This window comes from Rosa chinensis, chromosome 1 (genome assembly GCF_002994745.2).
Source record: "Rosa chinensis cultivar Old Blush chromosome 1, RchiOBHm-V2, whole genome shotgun sequence".
Taxonomy (NCBI): domain Eukaryota; kingdom Viridiplantae; phylum Streptophyta; class Magnoliopsida; order Rosales; family Rosaceae; genus Rosa; species Rosa chinensis.
In genome coordinates, this window is record NC_037088.1 from 1,480,889 (window position 1) to 1,490,476 (window position 9,588).

The 9,588-nt window shown below is 35.0% G+C and overlaps 1 long non-coding RNA gene across 1 annotated transcript; it reads right to left on the reverse strand.

The window, feature by feature from the left end:
- Positions 1 to 1,074: 1,074 nt before the first annotated feature.
- Positions 1,075 to 8,320, reverse strand: LOC112190388. The gene is made up of 2 exons (XR_002932379.2): positions 7,956 to 8,320; positions 1,075 to 1,416 (listed from the first exon to the last, which is right to left on the reverse strand). It is a non-coding gene; the product is annotated as an uncharacterized LOC112190388 (long non-coding RNA).
- Positions 8,321 to 9,588: the final 1,268 nt, after the last annotated feature.

Genomic DNA, 9,588 nt, shown 5'->3' on the forward strand with positions numbered 1-9,588 from the left:
CCTCCACACTTTCACTTTTATCTTTTACCTCCTTTTTTTTACCGAATTTACCTTTACTTTCACTTTCGTCACTTTTTACCACTTTACCACAGTAAAACTCATTTAATCCAACTTTTACCATTTTCTTTATTTTCCTTTTCTTCCAAAAACAAATCCATTTCTTTTCTTCTTCCTTTTCTTTTGGCCAAAACTACACAACAACAATCACCAAATCTTCCACAACAAAATTCCAACACTTTGAAAATTAGGCTGATAAAATCCTACTAATTAAACCATCCTCAAATCTCTATTTTTCACAATTTTTCCAACAACAACAATAGCTCAACACAATCAAAATCAACCAAATAAATTCCAAATATTCTAGGGTTTGTCCAAAACCCATTTCTTACCCTTTCTTCTTCAAAAATCACGGCCTATTCCTCCTCCTTGGCCTTCTTCACCTACAAATCCGTGCAACATCAACATCTCAACCAAAAAACTCGAAAACAAGGTTGCATGGGTAGATCCTTACCAAAAATCCTTGCCAAACCCGTAGCCTAGCTTCATGGTTTAAGGAGAAATCGGGTTCATGCAAACAAAATCACAAATCAAAATCAAAAACTCGGATTTAGGAAGAAATAAGTGTAGATCGGATGAATAGAGGCTAGATTAGGAGGGATATTACCTTGATTTGAGCTTGGAAAGAAGAAATCACAAAAACCCCCAAATTAGCTTCGGGTTCTAGGGTTTTTGGAGGATTAAATGGCCAAATTTCTTGATTTTAGTTGGAGAAATGGAAAGAGGGGAGGAAGAGAAGAAACTCTGGAAATTTTGGTGAGGCCGTGAGGATTGGGATTCCGGCGACGGTGGCGGCGTCGGGTGGTGGGGCGATTTGTGAAGACTTGAATTCTAATTAAGTTAATTAGTTTAGTTTACTCTACTTCTAAACTATTTATAGCTATATACTTAATTGTTTTGGCAAAAGAATGATTAAATATAGAGGGTCTAGCTTTGTGTATGGGGTCATGAATGATGAATTGTTTGATCCCTGCTGATTTTGGTTTATTTGTTTTTATAACTCAAAAACCAACTAGCTTTTGTTAACAAAATGCTAGAGTAGAACACAAGTGTTTCTTACAAACAAAAGCAAACATTTACCTGTTTACATTCTTTGTCAAAAAGAAAAGAAAAGAAAAAAAGTACAAATTGTGCTTAGGTTTCAATAAGGTTACATAGATAGCTACAAGTACTATATTTACAGTAATACATGTTTCCAAATGTCACAATACATCAATTTCTTGTTCATGATTTGAAATTATAGCTTCCTTGACTTTCTGCCATTACTTCTTGCAAATGTACCAAAATTTCCAGCAAATGCTTAACTTATTATGCTCCTTCTTCTTGAATTTTTTCTTCAGCTGGAAGTTTTATTAAAACCTGCAGTGCATGCACAAAAACACATTAGAAGAAGAAAAGAAAATCTGGAATGTTATTTGTTTTATTTAACTGCTGAGTCACCTAGCAGCTTATTAGAAACACATGTGCACACACTTCTAACCACAATTAAGAACCTGCAGACTTAAAGTTAAGTGTGTGCAACAAGTGGCTGCTCTTAGAGCAGCTTAAAACTTGGGCAACAAGCTCAAAGCAGGAGCTGGCAATTTGGGTTAATCCTCAGATGAGTTTTTTTAAGCAGGAGCTGGCAGTAAGCTGCTCCCAATGGTTATCTAACTGACTAAGCTAAGCAGGAGGTGGCTAGTCTACTTATAGCTTCTAATGATTACATCTTCTAGTATAAAAGAAGCCTTTACCTGCAGTAAGAAACACAAGTTAGAAAAACATAGCAGAAAACAATTTAGAGACTCTGGAATCAGCAAAGTCCAGAAAACAAGCTTTGAGAGGTCTAGAAACAAAGCCTCAGCTTTATTAAACCAGGTTTAAGGTAGGGGAAGTTTTGGGGAACCTCAAGTTTGATTATATCAGTCTATTGATATGATTTTGAGTGATATTTGCTACTGATCAGATTGTTTATGTTGTGTAAAATATTTGTTTAGTTCATTATCATGTTGTTTTATCTAATCCTAGCTTGAAGAAAGAGTAAAAATGATTGTGTAGTTGAGTCTAATACTCGTAAGGGACCAGCAAAGTCAGCCAATGGTATATACACTTGGGGAGAGAAGCCCCTTCAATTATTATTGATAAAACGATCTAATGTTTGGCAAGAAGACACTGGTGACCGAGATTAGTACAAGATTACTAACAATCAGAGGATAAGAAGTTATTTTCTGTATTGCATCATCACAAATTATATGTTTGAGGTTTGCTCTACTGAGCTTTAAGCTCACCCCTTTTATGATATTGTGCAGATCATGCTCTTGGGGGTTAGAATTTAATTTCTGGAAATTTGGGAGTAGGAGAAGGAGAAATAAATTTTTAGTTTACTGTTTTGATTCATCTTTGTACAATAAAGCTTATTTCCTAAGCTTGCTTTTGTTTCTCTTGTAAGTACTTACTTATGCAATAAAGAGTTCAACCACAAGTCACCTCTGATTCTCATTTTTTGTCAATATAGTTTTTATTTGCCAAAGTGTTTCTTATCTTTGACAATTAAAAGCTATTCACACCCTTACTCTGAAAAAAAAAAAAAATTTGGCAGTTTTCCGGGTTAGGGTGTGACAAAGTGGTATCAAAGCCTAGTGTTTACCAGGTCATAAGACTAAGAATAGGAACTGATCTTTATAGCTATAGCAACAGATCTTGAAATTTTTTTTTTAGGGATAGGATGATTTTGGGTATATGGTGTTATAAATTTATTTTCTTAACTAAAGCTGCAAGTTTCTTGAATTAGATGGAACCTTCAGAGAGTATCACTACTAGAGAAAACCCCTTTGGAGACAAATCTTTTCGGGACGGACCAATTTTTCGTCCCCCAAACACATGATTAGAGACAAAAAAAATTATTTTGTCCCTAAAATTTTTGTTTTTCAAAACTCTCTGTCCAACGCTATTTAGAGACAAATAAGTTTCAATTAGAGACAAAAAAATATTTGTCCCAAAATTTAATTAGGGACGAAATTTAATTTAGTCTCCTATGCATACTAGGTTTCGCAAATAAGTGGTAAAATTCAAGCGGTTAGTTGCACACTTGCACTGAATTTCAAATTTTGGACGAAAAGAATTAGGGGCGAAAAATTTTGTCCCTAATTTTGTTGGCGGTATTTTTCCTTTTATAACTTTTCATTTGGACAGGGTTTGGCAAAAATAAATAATGTATAGCGACTGATTGGGATTAAAACGATGTAGTTTCGATCTTACATATAAATATCCTCTCCATTTAACTCAGTTCTTCGAACTATTTTACGATCACTACTCTGCAACTTCCTCGTACAAACCTCCAACACCAATACCTCCCAGCAGTAGTGTCTCTATCATACAATCCCTCTCATCTATCTCGCCTCTCTAAGTTTCTCTTCTCCTCATTTAGTACACCAAATCTCAAATTAGAGTCAAAATTTTAGTCTTTTTTTTTGTTTTGGTACTGGTAATATTTGTTTGTTAATGTCATAATGAGGAACGTTAGAGACTCGACTAGAAGACAATTGCACTACTATTAACAACCTAAGATAACTTTTTTGAAAATCCGGATTCTCTAGATCATCTTCTATATGAAAAGAATTTAGTGTATTAGAGGATTCTTTTATTTCTATTATTCCTAATTCTAATAGCTTATTAGGATTCTTTTATTTTAATTATTTTATCTATTAAAATGTGTTTGTTAACTCAGACATAATTTTTTACGTAAATACCCCTTATAGAGACACTATGAAAACTACGTTAATGGAAAAGGATAAACAAGTAAAATTACAAATAACGAAAGAAAAAAATAAAGATACATTTTGATCTTTAATAAAAGGTAATAAAGGATAGGAATTTCTTCAGGCATTAGGGTTTTTGATCGAAATCTTCTCGATCTCGTGGGTATGTAGGTGGCGATTCTTCTAGTCTCGTCCCCCCCCCCGCCCGCCCCTCCTCTATGAATTCTCGTTTTCTATTATGCTATATCGATTGTAATGGAGATCATATTGCAACGCTCAATTTCAAAATTTAGAATATTTGCATTTGGATTTTTCCTTAGGTCTAGTGTGAACTTCATATCAAAAGTGCTTCGCTTTGAGAATATGACTACCCAAGGTGAAGGATTGAGCATTTGAATGAATCGTTTTGGAAAAAGTGTTTGAATTGTTGAGTTTAGTGTAATGAATAGGAGTGTGAATTTTTCAATTTTCATATGCAAGTGTGTTCTGTGTGTCAAATGTTAGTTGTTCATAATCTGAAGGCAGCTCATTTGTGTGATTTTCGATTCATCAGTTACAGTGTTAGTCAAATAGGCTCTTGGTGGACTTTGTTGTTTGGAAATTTTTATTGACTTTGTTTTCTTCCTTCCCTCGTCTGTTAAAAAGGCATATAATATTAGGTGCAATACTGTTTCTTTAATTCTTTAATCTTGCATCTTGTGCTATGGATAGGATTTATGTCATATGGTTTTGTTTTTGTATGTTCAGGCCAAGATAAAGGGGCAATTGATCGCGTATTTCACTCCTCACCCTTTGCAGCAAGTTTTGACTGATGATATTGACTTCAATATCAAACTAAACTTTTTGGAGTTTTATGAGGTTACATTTTTACCATTATGTCTTGTTTTTTTTTTTCTCTTCAACACTGTCTCTCCTACCTTTTCAAATCTACGCTTCTTCTTTCACTTACATATCATTGTTAAAGTTCCGCTCCCCTTATGTTGCAAGCTCTTCTTGCTTCTGTGAATTGTCATTTATATCGTCCCATAAATGTGAAGTATCCACCACTTCTTGATCCTCGATTGGTGGATAGTATCGGAAGAGATGCAAATGGTTAAAAGCAAATGGATTTTACTTTCATTATGTGCATCCTAAGTAAAAGAGAAAAGAAAAAATTTACGCAATTTTTTGTATTGATTTTCATTCTTGATGACTCAGCCAGCCCTAAAACTAGGCTACAATACTGAATATCAATAAATGGGGGAGAGTTATGCTGATTATACTCACTATGCATTATGTAGACATGTATCCTAAACACATGTGATTTGATTCTAGGCATTGTGTTATGCAAGGCACTTCCCATTTTCTTGGACACAGTTGTCCCAGCATGGCCTGCTATCTTTGCTGCAGTCATCCTTGTACTTGCTTTTACGGAGGCAAGAGTTTGCATTTTGAAAGGCCTCTACTTTTAGTTATGTAATTAGGCATGAAGAATCAGTTTTATTTACTCATCTTTTTTCTTTTTCTTTTTTCATCTTTTCCAGATTATCCCTCAAGCTTTGTGTGCTAATTATGGACTAATTGTTGGTGCAAAACTCTCTCTCTTGGTTCCTCTTCTTCGATCTGTTGGTCTTCCTCCCAATATCATATCCAATCAGTACAGTAAGCTAAACCAAATTCCAAGTATCTACCTGAAAATATAGATGCCATTTATCTATACATAGCATAGTAATGGATATGACTGCAGCTATTGGATTGCTTCTTGGGAAAGAGCATTCTATACTATTCACTTGATTATTTTTGCTCAACCCACCTTTTACACTCTAGTATTTAAATTTTCTTGACAGAAAATTAAACTTTATGGTTATACTAATCTCATATGCTGGTTTTGATGGCGTAATTGCCGAGGATCGTACTGATCAGGTTTGCGTGATGCAATGACAAGGATCCATTCATTGAGGACTTTTCTAAGGTGAGTTTCTTCCTCGTTTTCTATGTGCATTTGTTATATTATTACATTTCTATGCATTCATAAATTTCTGATTCTTTGCAATCAAAATATATTCAGCAAGACTACAATGATATAGTTGATGAATGGAAGGCGAAGCTGATTAGGATTAACTCTAGAGAGCAGAAGTGGAGCCTCTTCATTGCCAAGAAGAAATGATTATGACACCTCCAGTTTTGCATATGCAAATGCAATACTGTACTCGAGTTCGATATGCATTTTTGATCAATATTGTATTCAGTTGCTGGTGTATTGTGGTTTAGACGGTCTTATTTTAAACTATGTCGCAGTCCTTTATATTAGTGTTTGAACTTTAGCCGTCTTATAATAATGGAATTGGGGTTTGTCTTTGCTCATTTGTATCTAAATTTGTGTGTCAAATTCACTATTTGGCTGGTTTTAATCGTCCCATATTCGTTTGATTGGCGCGATTAAATTTGAAAATAATTTAAATTTTGAAAATAATAAGAGACGGAATGAGTTTTGTCGCTTATTCATTCGATTGGCATCATTTATAGTTAATTTTCCCGCCAACTTGAATGAGATTGGGGGATGAAATTTTGTTGAACAGGGGACAATTTTATTTTCTTCTCCAAATGCATTTGGAGACGGAATTTATCAACCGTTGTCTTTAATAATTAGGGACGAGCATTAGGAGACGACCTTAGCCACAAAATGATTCCGTCTCAAACATTATTTTGGGACGAATTCTCAGCTTTTAGAGACAAATTGATTTTGTTGTTGATTGGGTTTTCTCTAGTAGTGTATGGACAGTTGGGGAGGATTTCACATCGGACCCCAAGGGGCAAGACCTTTAAACTTGGGGGCATATGAGGTGGCCATAGCTGTGGACTCTAGAAACTTTTTGGCATCCATGGTTCACCAAGTTAGTACTACAAGGCAGCGTTTCACTGCAGAAGCACAAAGAGAGTTGGTGCGGTATCGATTAAGAGCTCACTTTGACATTGTTGTTGGAGCAATGAACGTGGAGGAAAATGAGGCTGATTATCGCTATACAAGGAACATTGTGAGGGAGAATATATTACGTACACCTCAAGTGCAGGTACCAAATGGGGCTGCACCAAACATTGCTGCGCCAATACCAATCCCTATAGCTGGAATTTATGCTGGAGCCAACCTACCAGATTTATTCCTCCATTCTGAGTCAGTGAACTCAACAAACTACCCACCCCTTTTGAATGAAACTCCGACTACACCACACCGTTAACTAATGGAGAACCTATGAAGTAGAAGTCTGGAGGGAGGTAGTGTAAATAGAATAAAAGGGGGAGCTGACTCTTTGTTTATTTCTGTTGGAAGTTTAAGCTTTAATGTTTGATTAGGCATGATAAGAACAATATGTACTAATGGTATGTTAGTTTTCCTACAAGTCCTATAAGTATTTTTTATTTTTATTTTGAGTAAGTAGAAATATATGTTTGCAAGGCAGCTTCACGTCAACTTAAAAAAAAAAAAAAAAAAAAAAAGGGGGGTTTCTACTGTATTTATACTATGTATTTAGTTAACTTTGAGCAACCAAAGCCTTTTGATCTAGACCTTCATTTCAAAAACCATTTGCATTTGTTGAAAGCTTATACTTTAGGCCTAATATCTATATAATTTCATACAATTTCATTTAAGATTCAGTGGTTAATTTCAAGGCTAAAAGACCAAAGTCTGTATTCTGTAGTTTTTGACCCAGTTGCCTTCTTACTAAAAAATGTACATTTTGGCTGGATATTTGAACTTGGTGTCTTCATGAAAGTTTCAGTAGACATCTAGAAGATCATTTCAAAATTGAAATCTCATGAAAAGGAGTTTTCTAGAGTAAGTTATGATTTTTCGAAGTTGAGGGTCTGCATCAGGAAATTCTTCAAATTCATACTATGTTTCTGTTTGTTTCATTTGTGTTTGATAGTTTCCCTTATTCAGACTTGTTCACAAACTGAACATAAGCATTCTTAACTTTCCAACAAAGTATACCCTTTTCAGACTTTATTTTCAGATAGTTGTATCATTGTGAAAGTAGCTAGCCATATCGATTTGCATATGAATTCGGTAATACTTGACTAGTTCTTCCTACAATTTTTCTTACACTAGCATTTAAATCAAGAGAGATAACATGACTATTAACCAAAAAAAAGAATTTCAAAACCATGAAGAAGAAAGATTACCAGAAACTATCGGCGTTCTGAGAGGATGCATGTCTTGGGTGGAAGCTCCGGTAGGCGTCAACGACGACAAGTATGGCAGTATCGTAGGAACCTTGGATTGGAGCCTCTCCTCCATCGTCTTTGACCTTTTGTTCATCAATTTGGTGGAGAAATTGTCTGGGTAAGCGATTAGGTAACTCTCAATGGGTAAAAAGATGCAAGAATTCTGGGCAAGAATCGAAGTCTAGAGTTAAAAAGGGTAGGAAATTGCTGTGGCCAGTTTTTGGGTTTGACCAAAGAGAAGGGGAGGTCGGGAGTAGATCTATCCTTTCCTTACCTAACCTAGACAAGCTGTTTTCATTATCTTTTGATTTTATTCTTTATGCCTTATATTTTTAACAGCTGGCCGTGACCTTTCCCTTAGCAACTGCAATTGTTTTTGAATTACAATTATACTACATAGATTGTACTACATAAATTGAATATTACCTTGGTTAGTATATATTTATCTTCTAAGTTATTGATTGGTAGCTCAATATATATATAGATATAGATATATTTTCACGGAGCATACTTATAAGTTGGTCGGTTAAATAATTTTGTCATGCTTTATAATACCAGACATCTTATTATTATGTATGTACTTGGTTATGAGATATTTGTCTATTTACATTTAGACGTAAAATTAAGTTTATTGTTAGAATACTAAGCGATCTCAATTTTTTCTTGAGTTAAGATAGCTGAGATGGAAGAACAACATGAAGATAACAACTCTGCAGTTATAGCTGCCATTCAAGATATGGCAAATGCCATTAGGGGAGGAAATAATAACCACTAAGAAGATACTGGAAGTCGAGTCATGAGGATTCAAGGAGAATTTCGGAAATCTCGACCACCAGTATTTAAAGGCAAAATGGATCCTATGATGGCTGAGGAATGGCTATGTCAGATTACAAGGAGTATGAATAACCAAAGAGTTCCTGAAGATTTGAAAGTCATTATCGCTTGTACTTATCTGGAAGGACAAGCATATCATTGGTGGGAATCGATCTTGAGCATGCAGCACACTTATCTACCATTTTATAGACATTGAAGGAACATCAATTATTTGCTAAGTTTAGCAAATGTGAATTCTATTTGCTAAGTTCAGCAAATGTGAATTCTGGTTAACTGAAGTAAAGTTCTTAGGACATGTGATTTCAAATAAAGGCATTGCAGTAGATTCTTCCAAGGTTGAGGTGATACAAAATTGGAGTCAACCAAAGAATGTCTCAGAGATAGGAAGTTTTTTAGGCTTAGCAGGATACTATAGAAGATTTATAAAGAATTTTTCTCGCTTGGCTGCTCCAATGACGAAGCTAACACAAAAAGGAGTTCCATTTATTTGGACCAATGCATGTGAAGAATCATTCCAAGAGTTGAAGACTCGTTTGACTACTGCTCCAGTGTTAATCATTCCTAAACATGGTGTAGGGTATGTAGTATACACCGATGCATCATTATGCGGATTGGGATGTGTATTAATGCAATCTGATAGAGTAGTGGCATATGCTTCTCGTCAACTAAAGACGCATGAGAGGAATTATCCAACGCATGATTTGGAATTAGCAGCTATTGTTCATGCTTTGAAGACTTGGCGACACTATCTTTATGG